The sequence below is a fragment of the Tenrec ecaudatus genome, chromosome 8 (assembly GCF_050624435.1).
Source record: "Tenrec ecaudatus isolate mTenEca1 chromosome 8, mTenEca1.hap1, whole genome shotgun sequence".
NCBI classification, from domain to species: Eukaryota; Metazoa; Chordata; class Mammalia; order Afrosoricida; family Tenrecidae; genus Tenrec; species Tenrec ecaudatus.
Window position 1 is genome coordinate 132,759,953 of NC_134537.1, and position 13,697 is coordinate 132,773,649.

Sequence of the window (13,697 nt, forward strand, 5' to 3'; positions counted from 1 at the left end):
ACTTCTAAAAATTCTTTCTAGGACATTTTTTACAGAAAATTGGTTGTAATGCTCAGACTAATAGCTAATGCACAACATTGAAAGGCAGCAAGAGAGTACATTGATTTCATAATAAAAAGAAAAAGAATTAAAGATCTGAGAAGAGAGAAAGAGGAGGAAAACATAGGGGAAAAATATTGGATTGATGTCTTTTTATTGGTGGGGGGGGGCTGTTTGTTTTTTGAGGATTGGAGAGAAAGACAGACAGACAGCCACAGAGAAGTTCTAGAATGAAAGAAGAATGACAAATAAAGTTGAAGAGAATCTGCAGACTAGACAGGTTATGTATATTTTGGGTAAAATTTTAATAGGCACAATTTTATTAGGGTGGAAATATAAATTATCTTTTTTTGCCTGATACATTTATTTGGATTTGATTTCTAGTTGGTCTGATATTTACTTCTTTTCACTGATCCCATGTGTTCTCATATTCTTTTTTGTGTGTGCGTTCTCATATTCTGCTGCAAATTCCATATACTGTTCTCTTGCTGACTGTCTTTTTGTTCCCCTGAGAGGCATTCCTAAAGGAATCCTTAAGGAATCAGTAAACTGTGTTCCTCAGCCTGTTGTTCTAGTTTTGTTGTCATGGAAGGTTTTCATACAAGCTAAAAAAATAACCCTTATGTCTGTCTGTCTGTCTGCCTATCTATTTATCTACCTACCTAAATTTTGGTTACACTTTGCTCAGCATCACATGAAGGGAAACCTGTTCACATTCTGGACAAAGGAGAAACATATACAGTAGCCAATATATGATTGAATTACACTATAAACTGATAGAGCCCCTGAAAAAGTACATTCCTGAACTGCAGTTCCACCAACTCACACAAATTATACTTTCTTACACAAAACATTACTCCTTGAATGCACTGAACTTTGACCGGTAACCATGATATTTACACTCTGTTGCTTTTGGACTCTGGCTGTTGACCAATTCACTGAATGGTGCTTCATTCTGTTGTATTTGGGGTCGTGGGAGCCAGTCCAATAGCACCAACCACGGGGTGGCTGGCCGTGACTGAATGAGAGACCGTGCTCCAGGTTTCTGAATTGGTCAAGACCGTGGTGTAGCTCAGTAGAGGGGATTTCTAAACGTTTGTAACACTAGGACATTCCCTGTGCTCCACTGATAGATAGATGACTGCAGACCTTATTCTTACTTTTCAATACTCTCGCTCTAATGAGTTAAGAACTCCTGAATGATTTTCAAGATCCTAAGATAATTTGATTGTGATATTTAGCTTTAAGTGGCATACATTTCTGCCTTTTATAAGTCAATTAGTGGGCTTCAGAAGAGGCTACTTCAGGGCCTTCTAAAATGGCTTCATTCAGACTTCTTGGAAATGACTCCACATAAAAAGTGAATCTTTGGAGAAAGAATTATGCACTGATTTTCTTTGAGTTTCCACCACCAAGAATAACAAATTCCATTAAAAAAAAAAACAACAACAAACCCCCAAACCTAATTCACTGCCATCAAGTCTATGCTGATGCGTGGAGACACTACAGGATAGGGGAGACGTGCCCCTGAGAATTTCCGTGACTGTAACTCTTTACAGGAGTAGAAAGCTTAATCTTTCTCCCATGAAATGACGGATCACTTTGACCTTCTGATCTTGTGGAATACAGCCTAACAAGTAACCACTGTGCCACCAGGGCTCCTAAATGCCTTAAATACCATGATGATGTTGTTGTTTTTAACGTGTCCTCCGTCCACTAAATGTGGTCATTTACCAGCAAATTGCTAAACAGAACTCCTCATTATTCATTTCCTCACCTCTCTGTGACCCTTTTCACATCAATTGGCTCTACTTCTTATGTCTTGCCTCTCAAGTGACATGTCTTTTGATAGTGTACTGCATGCCTTCCTCATGGAAACCTCAGTCTCCCCTTGTCCTCACTCAGTTGAAGGGTGATGGCAGTTTGATGACCATCCCCTGCTCCGTCCAATGAGCGCCTTCAATTCTCTGTCACACCACTGAACTTGCTTCTCTTCTTACTTCCTCAATGGTGTCTCCTTCATAGAATCATCGAGTGTTAGATTTACCCAGGATTTCATGGCTAGTGTTCATCTCCTTTAGTTTAATACTCTTCTACCACATATTACCATTTCACGACTTGAGCTGTTAGCTGGTAAAGGTCCCAATGCGTCTTTATGATGTCTCAAATGTTGGTCTCTCCTCAACTCTAGACTTGCACTCCTTTATTGCTTTGTTGTATCCTGTAGGCTTCATTGTCATGGCACATGCAATAAATATATCTGAAACAAAATGAATAACTTTTCCTCTTTCCAAGTCCTATAATCGTTCCCCTATGATAGTTAAAAATCAGCATTTCTATAGTCCCATATGCTTTTAAACAAGAAATTTATCATCTTTCTGTTTCGTTCTTCCTCTTCCTACATTGTTTCCCACTGAACACAATTAATTGCATTTCAGATTATGTCCCAGGTGGGACAGTGCGAGCACAACTTTGAGATGTAGTTTGTAGCATGCCTCGGCATTTTTAGTTTTCTTTCCACGCATGCCCATATCATTTCTCCAACATCAAAGGCTCCCGGCCTCTCAGATAGTTTCTTTTTTTCTGTATAAAAACTTGTTCTCTGAAAAGATCCAAGACTAGTCATTTATATATTAATGTACTTTTTGACTTTTTAAAATGAATAATATTTGCAGTCTTCTTGAAATTATATACTGAAAGTATATATTGCCCTCTAATAAGCTTTAATTAACGTATCATAGGTATTCTTAGGAATTTCTTTAGGTTGGATTTTTGAGTTTTGAATACTTTTTGGGAAACTTTGACATCACACCATAAAGGGACTTATGTGTGAGTTCCTGTCTATGATTTGGATATGTCAGAAGCTGAAGTTAAATATAAATGTCCTTATATTTGACTAAGCACATTGTAATATATACATGTGAACAACAACAAAAACAGAGTTCACATATAAATGAAACATTTCTTCAAAATAAGTCTTTGTGTAGTATGTGAGGCTGGGTAGACTAGAGAAACAAATTCATAGAAGCTCATACATGTATGAGAAAGAGGGTTATCGACAAGAGAAGTTGGATATGGAGAAAACATCCCAGCCCAGTCCAGATCAAGTCCTTATGTCCAATATTAACCCATATGTTCAATACCAATCTATAAAGTCCTCTTCAGACTCATGAAACACAAGCAATGATGCCGAGTGCAGGACGATCACAGGTCAGTGTGTAGAAAGTTTTGGAGCCAGTGGTGTTATAAGTATCCCAGCGCTGGCAGGAGTCTCCACGTGGCTTCTCCAGCTTCCAGGGCTGCATCAGGGGATGTCTATGTGGCTTCTCTTCAGAGATGTCCCGCAAGGAGTGAGCAGAGAGAGAGTCTCTCCTGCTTCCAAGGAGAAAAATACAGGGGTTCCCAGAATTCTCAGGAGAAGGGCATGCCCACACACCGGCCTCATTGGCAATGACACGATTGACAGCCTAGACTCCACCCTTCCACTCTTAATCCTCTCAAGCCCCAAAGTGACACCAGATTATATAACTACCATGTGTAGTCTATTAATAATACACAGTATTAATATGTATTATTAAACATCAACACATATCATTAATATGTATTGTGTAATTAATATGTGATACATATTATGTATTAGTATGCAATACATACATATTATGTATTAATATGTAATACACACATAATTTGTGTATAATACATAAAATACATAATATGCATTATTGTGTAATTATGTAATACATATTATTGATATGCATTAATAAATGAATTAAATAATGTGTATTTAGATAAGAACTATTAAAACACATCCATACTTGCAATCCAGTTTGTTGTGAACTATCTCATAGCACTCTGAATGCCTCAGTCTGTGTGGCTCTCATAAGACTTTCTAAAATCAAATACTAAGGAAAATACTATTTATGATTTAATTTTTTTCTTACTTATGTATAAAAATATGTCAAGCCAGCAAATTAAAATATAGAGCTATGGTAACTACAACCATAAAAATTCAAATGTGGCAACTTTTTAGAATTTTCTTTATATTCAGGAAGATAGACCCTTAATGATACTTGATTTTCAAATATTGTCTCCCCATTCTGTGGGTTGGCATTTCACTCTTTTGATAGTGGCCTTGGAAACACTCCAACCTTGCAGACCCTTGATTTTTCTTTAGTTGCTTGTGCTTTCACTCTCATGTCTAAGAATCCATGACCAATCCAAATGCACAAAGATGCACAGCCTTAAGAGATGAAATAGCAAAACACTGGAAACCTCAAATATCCCAACAATTGAAAATATCAAAATATCTGACAATGTATTAGCACCATGGGATGAACATTCACTTAGATGGCCATGATAGGAACCCTGGTGGCACAGAGCTTAAAGCACTCCGCTACTGACTGACAGGTGAGCAGTTTGAACCCAGCAGCAGACCCCCAGGACAGATGGCAGTCTGCTTCTGCAATGATTCACACTTCAGCAGCCCCATAGGACAGTCTGCTCTATGTCTCCATGATCAGAATAGACTTGATAGCTTGGATGTGGTGCTGTGGTTAATACGAACAAAACAACAATATGAAAACTGCTTAAGGCAGTAACACTGCAAGCAACCAGCAACATGACAGTATCTTCTTGAGGATCACAATTGTGTCAATATTTATATCTATGATAAAAAATCTAGATGAAGAAGAATAAAAATAGCTGAACAATTAAAATGGGAAGAAAAAAATTGAGTGTGTTGAAACGTTTTGAATACTTTCCCCAATTTCTCATGTACCCACAAATTCCAGGGATAACCAACGAGTGAAAGGTGGTGCCATGCCAGCCTGGAACTACAGACTCATGCTGAAATCTCAGTAAACAATATTTTAAGAGAGAGTGAGATGTGGTGAAAGAATGAATTATGAAGGCGGTCCAAGGATAAAGACAGAGGACAGGCCAGTTAGCGTAGGGGAAGATGGAACAAGGACACAGCAGTTTAGATGAAGAGAATAGTGCAGTCAAGTGAAAGGATTGCGAAGACCAGCGCAGGATGAGCAAAGGCGAGGGTAAGTCTCACATGGCAGGTGACGGTGGAGACTGACAATAAGATATACTCTGATAAGATTATCATTCTAATGGCATAAATGGATGTGATTGAGAGCCTGACACATAATATAGAAAAGAAAGGCTTTTCATCCCTGGCTGTCTCAGCGTTCTGTGCCATCATGAATGACACGGTAACCATCCGGACCAGGAAGTTCATGACCAACCGACTACTTCAGCGAAAACAAATGGTCATTGATGTCCTTCACCCTGGAAAAGCAACAGTGCCTAAGACAGAAATTCGTGAAAAACTAGCCAAAATGTACAAGACCACACCAGATGTCATTTTTGTATTTGGATTTAGAACCCATTTTGGTGGTGGCTTCGGTATGATTTATGATTCTTTGGATGATGCAAAGAAAAATGAACCTAGACACAGACTTGCAAGACATGGTCTGTATGAGAAGAAAACGACCTCCAGGAAGCAACGCAAGGAGCGCAAGAGCAGACTGAAGAGAGTCAGGGGACTGCAAAGGCCAGCGTGGGTGCTGGCAAAAAGACAGAATAAAGCATCTACAGTGACTTGATCTGCACTGGTTATGTGGATTTTTCACCAGAGAATTAATAAACTTTAAAATCTTTTAAAAAAAGAAAAAAGAAAGGAGATAGATTTGAAGTACAACAGAGGTGGATTGGGAAGCAGGGGCTAATCTGGGAAACAATGAAGTACTGTATATACTCCAGTATGAACCGACCCGAATATCAGCCAAGACGCCTAATTTTACCACAAAAACTGCATTAAAAATGTGCTGAAAGACTCAGCTTATACATGAGTATATACGGTATGCTTAGTGGGAAACAGAATGTGGAAAGATGTCAATAACAGAAAAAGATGCACCTAAAATACAACACACTTATTGCATTACAATATAGAATCCACCAGAACATTCTTAACTTCTGTCACCCGAGGACTTAATTTGAATCCTAACACTCCTGTGGGGAATCAGAATAAGGATCTTATGGCTGCTGGGGTTCAGTCCACCCTTGCAGATATTCCCTCGACACTTTTTTAGGAAGAACTAAAACAATTTGCAAATCAGAAAGCAGCAGATTCTTACATCGGCTAAAGTTTTAAATCAATCAAATTTTGTTGGCGTTCATGCTTAAAACATTCTTCTTTTTAATTTTGCCTCCATATTTTAGTTATTTGTGTCAATTACCTTATGTTAATAAGTAGAGCACAGCAGGCTTGGACTTAGTATCATATTCTCTAAAAAAAGTTCACCTCGTGAGAATTTGTCAATCTACACTTAATTTCAATGTCCACAGTAATACCTTGTAGCCTGAAGGCAACCTTCAAGCAGGCGATCTTCATGACAACCCAGGTATCTGTGTTGAGTCACTGCGAAGTAACTCAACCTTTGTTTAGGCCTTTTTCCAACCTGGATCTCTTCTCCATCTGTATTTTGATTAAGCTTTGAGACAAGTGGATTCTAACATTCCTTATGTTCAACCATCTTGATCATGCTTATTTAGTTATACACAAATAACAACAACAGAACTTTGCCGTCTATCTGATTCCAATGCTAGAAAGAGAATAGGATGGTTTCACAGGGTTCCAGAGACTTGAAACATGTATGGAAGCAGGCAGCTTCGTTCTTCTTCCATGCAATGTTGGGCGAGTTCTGGCCACCAAGCTTGTGATTAGCAACCTACATATTAACCACCTAGATATTAACCACCGTACCATCAGGGTTCCTGTTAGTTCTATTCTTGTCTAAGTTTTTACCTGAAAGTTAACATATTTCCTTGTCTTTGGGAGATAGTTATAAAAATTACATAGTTCATAGTTTTTAATTTAAAAATAATCCCAAGGCACTATAATCTAATATGTATTTTTAAATATTAAAAATATGTTCTAAGTTTTAGAAAACAAAAAAAAGTTTAAGAAAGAAACACTTGTACACAAAGCACAGAAAATTAGTTCACGGTGTTATGGTAAATACCTGTCTAGGATCCATCTTGGGGAGCTGTATCTGTAGCTTTTCTTTTGTCATAATAAAATCCCTTTGAATGCTCAATTCTAGACAACGCAACTTCCGCCCATTATTCTTACAACGGCTCAACACACTCACAGTCCTCTGCTTTCAGCTGCGACCTACTATGAAAAATAAGGCAATTCTTGACTACTGAGCAGTCACTCCCTTCAAACGTTTTGTGCTCTCACTAAGTATTTGTGGCCTAGTGGGTTACTGAGTTGGTTTGCGAAGCACAAGGTCATCAATTCAAATTCATCAGGCATCCTGAGATGGGAAAAGATGAGGCGCTCTCCTCCTGTGAAGATTTGCAGTCTCAGAAAACCTCAGGGACGGTTCTACACTGCCCTTATAGGGTCTCTGTAAGTCAGAAATAATGCAGAGAGTGAGGGTTTAGAAGACATATATTTTTATGTTATTTGTTTGTTTTTGGTATTCTCAGTACCTATGTAACAGAACATCTCACTAAGCTAAAGCAGTCCTGGAGTAACCCATGCAAGGCATGTGTCTTGGGCTATAGAGAGCCTTATCACTAGCCATCTACACAGTTTCTCATTCTGGTGAGCCATTTACATTCTTTGCGCCAAATCATAAAGTGTGTGTGTGTGTGTGTGTGTGTGTGTGTGAGAGAGAGAGAGAACACAGGTTGCATTGCCTCCATTTGTAGCCTTTATTTCAAACTTTCAAAACCAAGACAAGATAGAACTTTTGATACTTGGCAACCCTAAAGAGAAGAACACAAAGGCGCCTCCGTGTGCTGGAAACACAGCTTGCGTAATTGGAACTCACGATTTAAAAATAAAAATATTTATTTCCATTCCCCCCTCCAAATTCAAACTGTTCAATCATTTCAATAATTCCCCTCTTAGAAAGAGATCTGTTGCTGGGTTCTGGAAACTGCACTGAGGTGAAGTCAGGGGTCTGCCATCCCACTCTGATTCGGCGGCCAGTGAAGTGTCGGTCCCGGGGAGTCACTGATTAGGGAGGCAGCTGCCTCCTCGATTATTCAGGTCTCAACATCCTTTCTGAAACTAATTTTTAGGCAAACTTCATAGAGCGTTGGGACATTATACAAAGCCAACACAATGAGCTCACCAGAAGAAACTAGGCAGGCTAGTAGCAATGCCTAGCAAGTGCCGTCACTACTTATTAAAAGTCATGTCATGAACTTCGTTGCTATCAAAGAGCATCTCTCTCTGAAAGCGGTGCCATCCCACTCGAGCAAAATTGGCATTATTGAAACAACATGTGAGGGAAGGTACATAGATGATGCAAATCAAGTGCACATAGTTTAATTCTAATTGTGTATTAACGGAAGGACTGAAGATTATAAACGATGCATCTCAGGTGAAGAGTTCACCTGAGTATGTTACATATTCATTCTCTCTTGATTTTTTATTCACAAAATGTCCAGTCTTCTTTCCCTCAAATCTGGCATCATTGTTTCCATGGCCAAATGAATATTTTGAATTCAGAATACCATGCCCATATATATTAAAAAGTTAATGATTTTTAATCATCATAAAAATGTTACTCATGAGCTTTTAAATACATGAATGCCCTTTGATAAACCAACAGGTAAATGAAATGAAGTGATGGGACATTAAGATTCAAATAACTGCATGCATTGATTAAATGAAAGAAATAGCATTGAAAAATTGAAAAACATAGTACATGATAAATGATGTTTAGGCCAGTAGTAGCGACTGAAAAATAACCGGACTTTCCTTCCCATTTTATTTCTATGGCAAAACATGGCTTAGATGAGCACAACTATCAATATGTAAGAGCAAACCATCCCTGCCATGCTGTGAGGCAGGTTGTGGAATAGGTTTTGTGCTTTGCCAGTCAACATCACCCTCCAGGTGTGGGTCACAGCCTGATGACGTCAGTTTTTTTGGGGGGGTGTCCAATTTTATCTCTCGAAAAAATGCTGTGGGTAATATTCATTCTCTCTCTCTCTTTGTCTCCTTTTTGCTGGTGTTGTGCCTGAGTAGTAATCTCTCAGGATATTTGCTGGAGGCTGTACTGCCTTTAGATCCTTGGAGCAATCTGTGGTGGCCACAGTAGCTGATCTATCCTTCTCTGTCCTCATGGACATCTAATTTCTTTGCTTTCCAGTTTCCCAGCCCCAGTGTGAGTGAGAAAAATCTTCCAGCACAATATCTGATGCCCAAATTGGCCTTAACAACTGTGGGAGCCATTTTTCTTGATAAAGACTTCTCTCTTTCTATACATATATGAGTGTCACTGATTTTGTTCCTCTAGGAAACGTAGCCTAGCACAGCATGAGATTGGCTTTATCATATTTGTATGGGCAAATGCTTTCTAAGCACCTCATAAAATTTTTACCTTTGATAAATAGATTGGTTACAATATAATAAAGAATTTCCGAAAAACTACTGATCAAGCCAGAAGACAAAATATAGAGGAAACTATAACAAATAATTATAATACTTATCATATAGGATTGATTCCTTTAATATATAAAAGTCTGATAAATCAAAAAATAAAAGACTAATATGATATATTATATGGTTAAATGATGAACATACAGTATACAGAAAAGAATATATAAGTGATTCTTAAGATATGAAAAGGTAATCAACTGTCAAACATAACATCTATAGGTAAAAGCATTAACATCTAATCCCCTGTCCACCTGAGCAGATGGAGCCGGGATGGATAGATAAATTTGTAGGGAAAGGGGATGTTTTTATGCTTTTAAAACTACCTGTTTTAAAACATTCTGACTCATGTCCCGCCAAGCTTATTTCTCAGAACAGTCATTTCATTAGATATTATAAAGCATGAAAATGGTTTCTTGATTAAATAAACTCACAAATCTTAGATTGCACAACTGTTTGCCAAATTCTTTACTATGAAACGTTCTCATCGTGAATGCTAACATGATACCGTGTGTTATCCAGCTCCATGGTATATGCACGATCGACCGAGAGAAACTTTTCTTCAAGAAAATAACATGGGACCAATGTTCTTGGGGCATATTGTAAGAAATTATTTTCTCATTATAAAGAATCAAAATTAAATGAGGAAAGTACGTGTCCAGGGATAAGAAAGAATGGGAAGCTCTCGGCTTTGGTAACTCAGGAAAATGTGCTATGATATCACGATTGCATCACACCTACTCACAGTCCAGTCCCCAAACCAAACCCATTGCCCCTGAGTTAATTCCGACTCCTGTTAACTCTTTACAAGGTTTCCAGGACTACACGTCTTCACAGCGGCAGACAGACAGACTTTCTCGCAGGTAGTGGCGGTGAACAAGCCAGATAGTGGTTATCAATGAGTGGTCTAGCCCACAGTGCCACCAGGCTCCAAGATTAAGGATGCTGTGTTTGTTTTATATTTGTTGTTCTTACTATTTATTCTTGTCTTTGTTTGTTTTTAACCAGAACTATATTTAACTAAAGGATTTCATGACAAAGCGCCTTTGTACAAGGCACTTTGGAAAGTTCATAGAAAAATTACATTACCTTTTCATTCATTTTTTACACCATCTTTTTGAAGTCACCTCGTACAGTGCTCAGAGTACTGCAGGGTCCCTATAGGCATTTTATGCATGTTTTGGATGCTGATGTTTCAAATTTTTATAACTGTGTTTGAAAGCTTATCCATATAGCCCTTTTACTTTTACAAACATATTACTTTGTTCTTCCCCCCTTCCCCCCTTCCTTCCTTCCTTCCTTCCTTCCTTCCTTCCTTCCTTCCTTCCTTCCTTCCTTCCTTCCTTCCGTGCCTCAGGAAACATTTGCTGAGGGTATAGTACGCATCTTCTTTAAGCGCCTGGTGCCACATGCTAAGCTATTCCGACTCATAACTTCCCTGCACAAGTATGAGAAGCAAACATGTACTCGAAAATTCAATGACCCGGTAGCTACTGCTGTTGAGGCCGTCCCAGTGAACGGTGTCCCTGAGGGACAGTGTAAAACTGCCTCCTAGCTTTTCCAAATCTGTAACACTTAGGGAAGCAGAGCGTCACTCCTTTCTCCAGCGGAGCCGCTGGCCCCTTCCTTCCTCCAATCTTTCCGGCAGCCACTGAGCACTTTAATGGTTGCGTCACCAGCGCTCCTTCAAAATGATTACATAATGATATCAATGTAATATTACTGCATGCACAAAGCAGAAGGCAATCTGCAGGAGCAATTCATTCTCATAAAATGCCAAGTTATGTATTCTAGAGAGAAATCTATTGGGGAGTCTCGCCACATGGAAAACACCGGTTGATGATCCTTACAAAAACAGGGACACGTGGAACTCCTTCCTGGGTGTGCGGACACGTGCAGTTTCATGTTAGCGGCACAGGAAATCAGTAAATGACTTGTGTTTCTTCTGAGAGTTAAAAGTGAGGTCACCGCTAAGAACTGCCAGTCAAGTGGTCTGGGAGACTAAGGGAAGGGGACTGATCTAGGATAAGCGACCTGAAGTTAATATCAGAGGGAAAACCAGACACAAACCAAGACACAGTAAAATAGGCCTTGCTGCAAAAAATTCAGTCAGGAACTTGGAAATCATTCACTTAAACCAGTCCCAGTCCTGGCACATTAATGTTCTCCACTAGTTGACTGGTAACAGCAATGGCGGGAGATGCTTGTGTTATCGTGACAATGTTAAATATTTGTGGGTTAAGTTGTAAGGTAGGCTGATTCACAGGAAACAAAGAGAGATGAGTGGATCTTAGGTAGTATTGCCTTCAATGATTTACAACCTTGACTCAATTAGTGAAATTGAGTCAGAGTGAGGATGTAGTCCTACTTAGAAGGGCTAATAATCCATATTTATTCAAAATGTTTTCATGACCTTTTAGGGGATTAAAAGGACTATTTTCCCTCATTTTTAAAAAATACTGATGTCACTTATCCAAATTATGTCATAAAATAAGACAATTTTATCATCTTCTGTAAGAATGAGCAGGCAGAAAGCATTTCGGTCAAGACAGGCCTTTAGTGAACAACAGTTGCCTGAAAGCAAATGGAATGAAAGCGAAATGATTCCCATTTCATGATTAAATGGCAATGGTAGCAGACTGCTCTGTTTGGGGATGCAAGTTTAATGACAACAAAATGGCATGGAAAGGAATGAAAAGTAGGATCACTTACCTCCATCAACGGATTTTGGATTCCCCCAAGGCCTTGAGGCCTAGAGAAGATACAGAACTTATTAATAATATCCATGCACTTACAAAGATTGAAAACACAGAGCATATGCTCTCGATCTCAGCGTGCTTGCATATTCCATTTTGTGCCAGTGAATTTAAACCCAGGAAGCAGGCTCGGTGTTGGAATTGAATAAAGCATGTATTGATATTGACCTGCGTACCTAGCTTCATTTTGTTTACATGAAGCGGTCATGTTTATTACTTCACTGGGCAGTCCTAGCAGCCATCCACAGGGACTTTGTCCGTCATTTACTCTTTCAATGCTCCAGATTTACAGCCTGACACGGAGGGAAACGTCCCCTGTCCCTGGAGATGATGATGTGTAAAAGTGTAGAGACATTGAGTTATGCTTTCTAAGGATAGGAGGTGCAACAGTGTGTGGAGATTAGTGATCTATGCCCATTACTGGAGACCATGCTTCTCAGAGAATTGTAGCTGACCAGTATGATGTTCGTCTGCTCCCTTCCGTGGCACACCCTAGCAGGATTCCAAACCCTTAATGGTTAAAAATACAGCTTTTCGGCAATTGAAAGTATTTCCCTTAAATGGAGTGTAACGTAAAAGGCAAACAGTCCGGGCATGAGGGGAGCTTTTCCATAAGAACTCTCTGGAAGACAGACAACCAGGTTGGTAGTGAAGTGGGGTCACTCACCAATGAACCGGAACTGGGGCCTCACTAAACGCAAATGATTGGAAACTATTCTCTGGCAAACAGCGCTCACACAGCCCCAGAAACCAGGGCACTTCTATGTACACATTTGACACTGCTTCGTAATCAGATAAAACTATCAAGTGGCTTGATGGAAAGAGAGAAACAGCAGCAGAAGCCGCGCCCTGCTCCAGACGGGCCCAATGGGGGCCAAGGAAAGATACCGCGTTTAGACCTGCTTTTACTGGTCCTTTTCATTACAGCGACGACGTCCCCCCTGCCCTCACCGGCCCTGAAATATGGTTCATTTGGTGAGAAGCTAGAGGATAGATCACTAAATTCAGGGTGATCCCTAGCAAGCTTCAGAGACTGCTCCCTAACTTCTGACTGCTCACATCATTTCTGAAGGCAACAACTATGACACGCCTTAATGTAAAATAGTAACGAACCTAATTAGTGAAGAAAGTCCATAGGTGATGGAGACATTGAAATGGACAGGTGAGCAGAGATATAGGAAGTCTAAACACAAGTGACTACCCTAAATGTGTGCCGTGAGGCATGACTTGTACAGTGTTTGTCACGTTTGGACTAAGGAGTTCTCTTCTCCAGGGACCCAACGTCACACTTCAGCACCTTATCTTACTACTACTTTCACTCTTAATCAGAAACAAGAAGAAGGTAGAGATTGCATAGAGAAGTGGTTTAGTCTCCTCAAATGTGTATGGTATTGAAGGGATTCTTTGAATAGATTTAATTTAGATGTCTTCCA

General features: G+C 39.4%; 1 pseudogene; it reads left to right on the forward strand.

Annotated features, from left to right (window-relative positions):
• Positions 1 to 5,233: 5,233 nt before the first annotated feature.
• LOC142454487 (small ribosomal subunit protein eS24 pseudogene) lies at positions 5,234 to 5,632 on the forward strand (annotated as a pseudogene).
• The last annotated feature ends 8,065 nt before the right edge of the window (positions 5,633 to 13,697 follow it).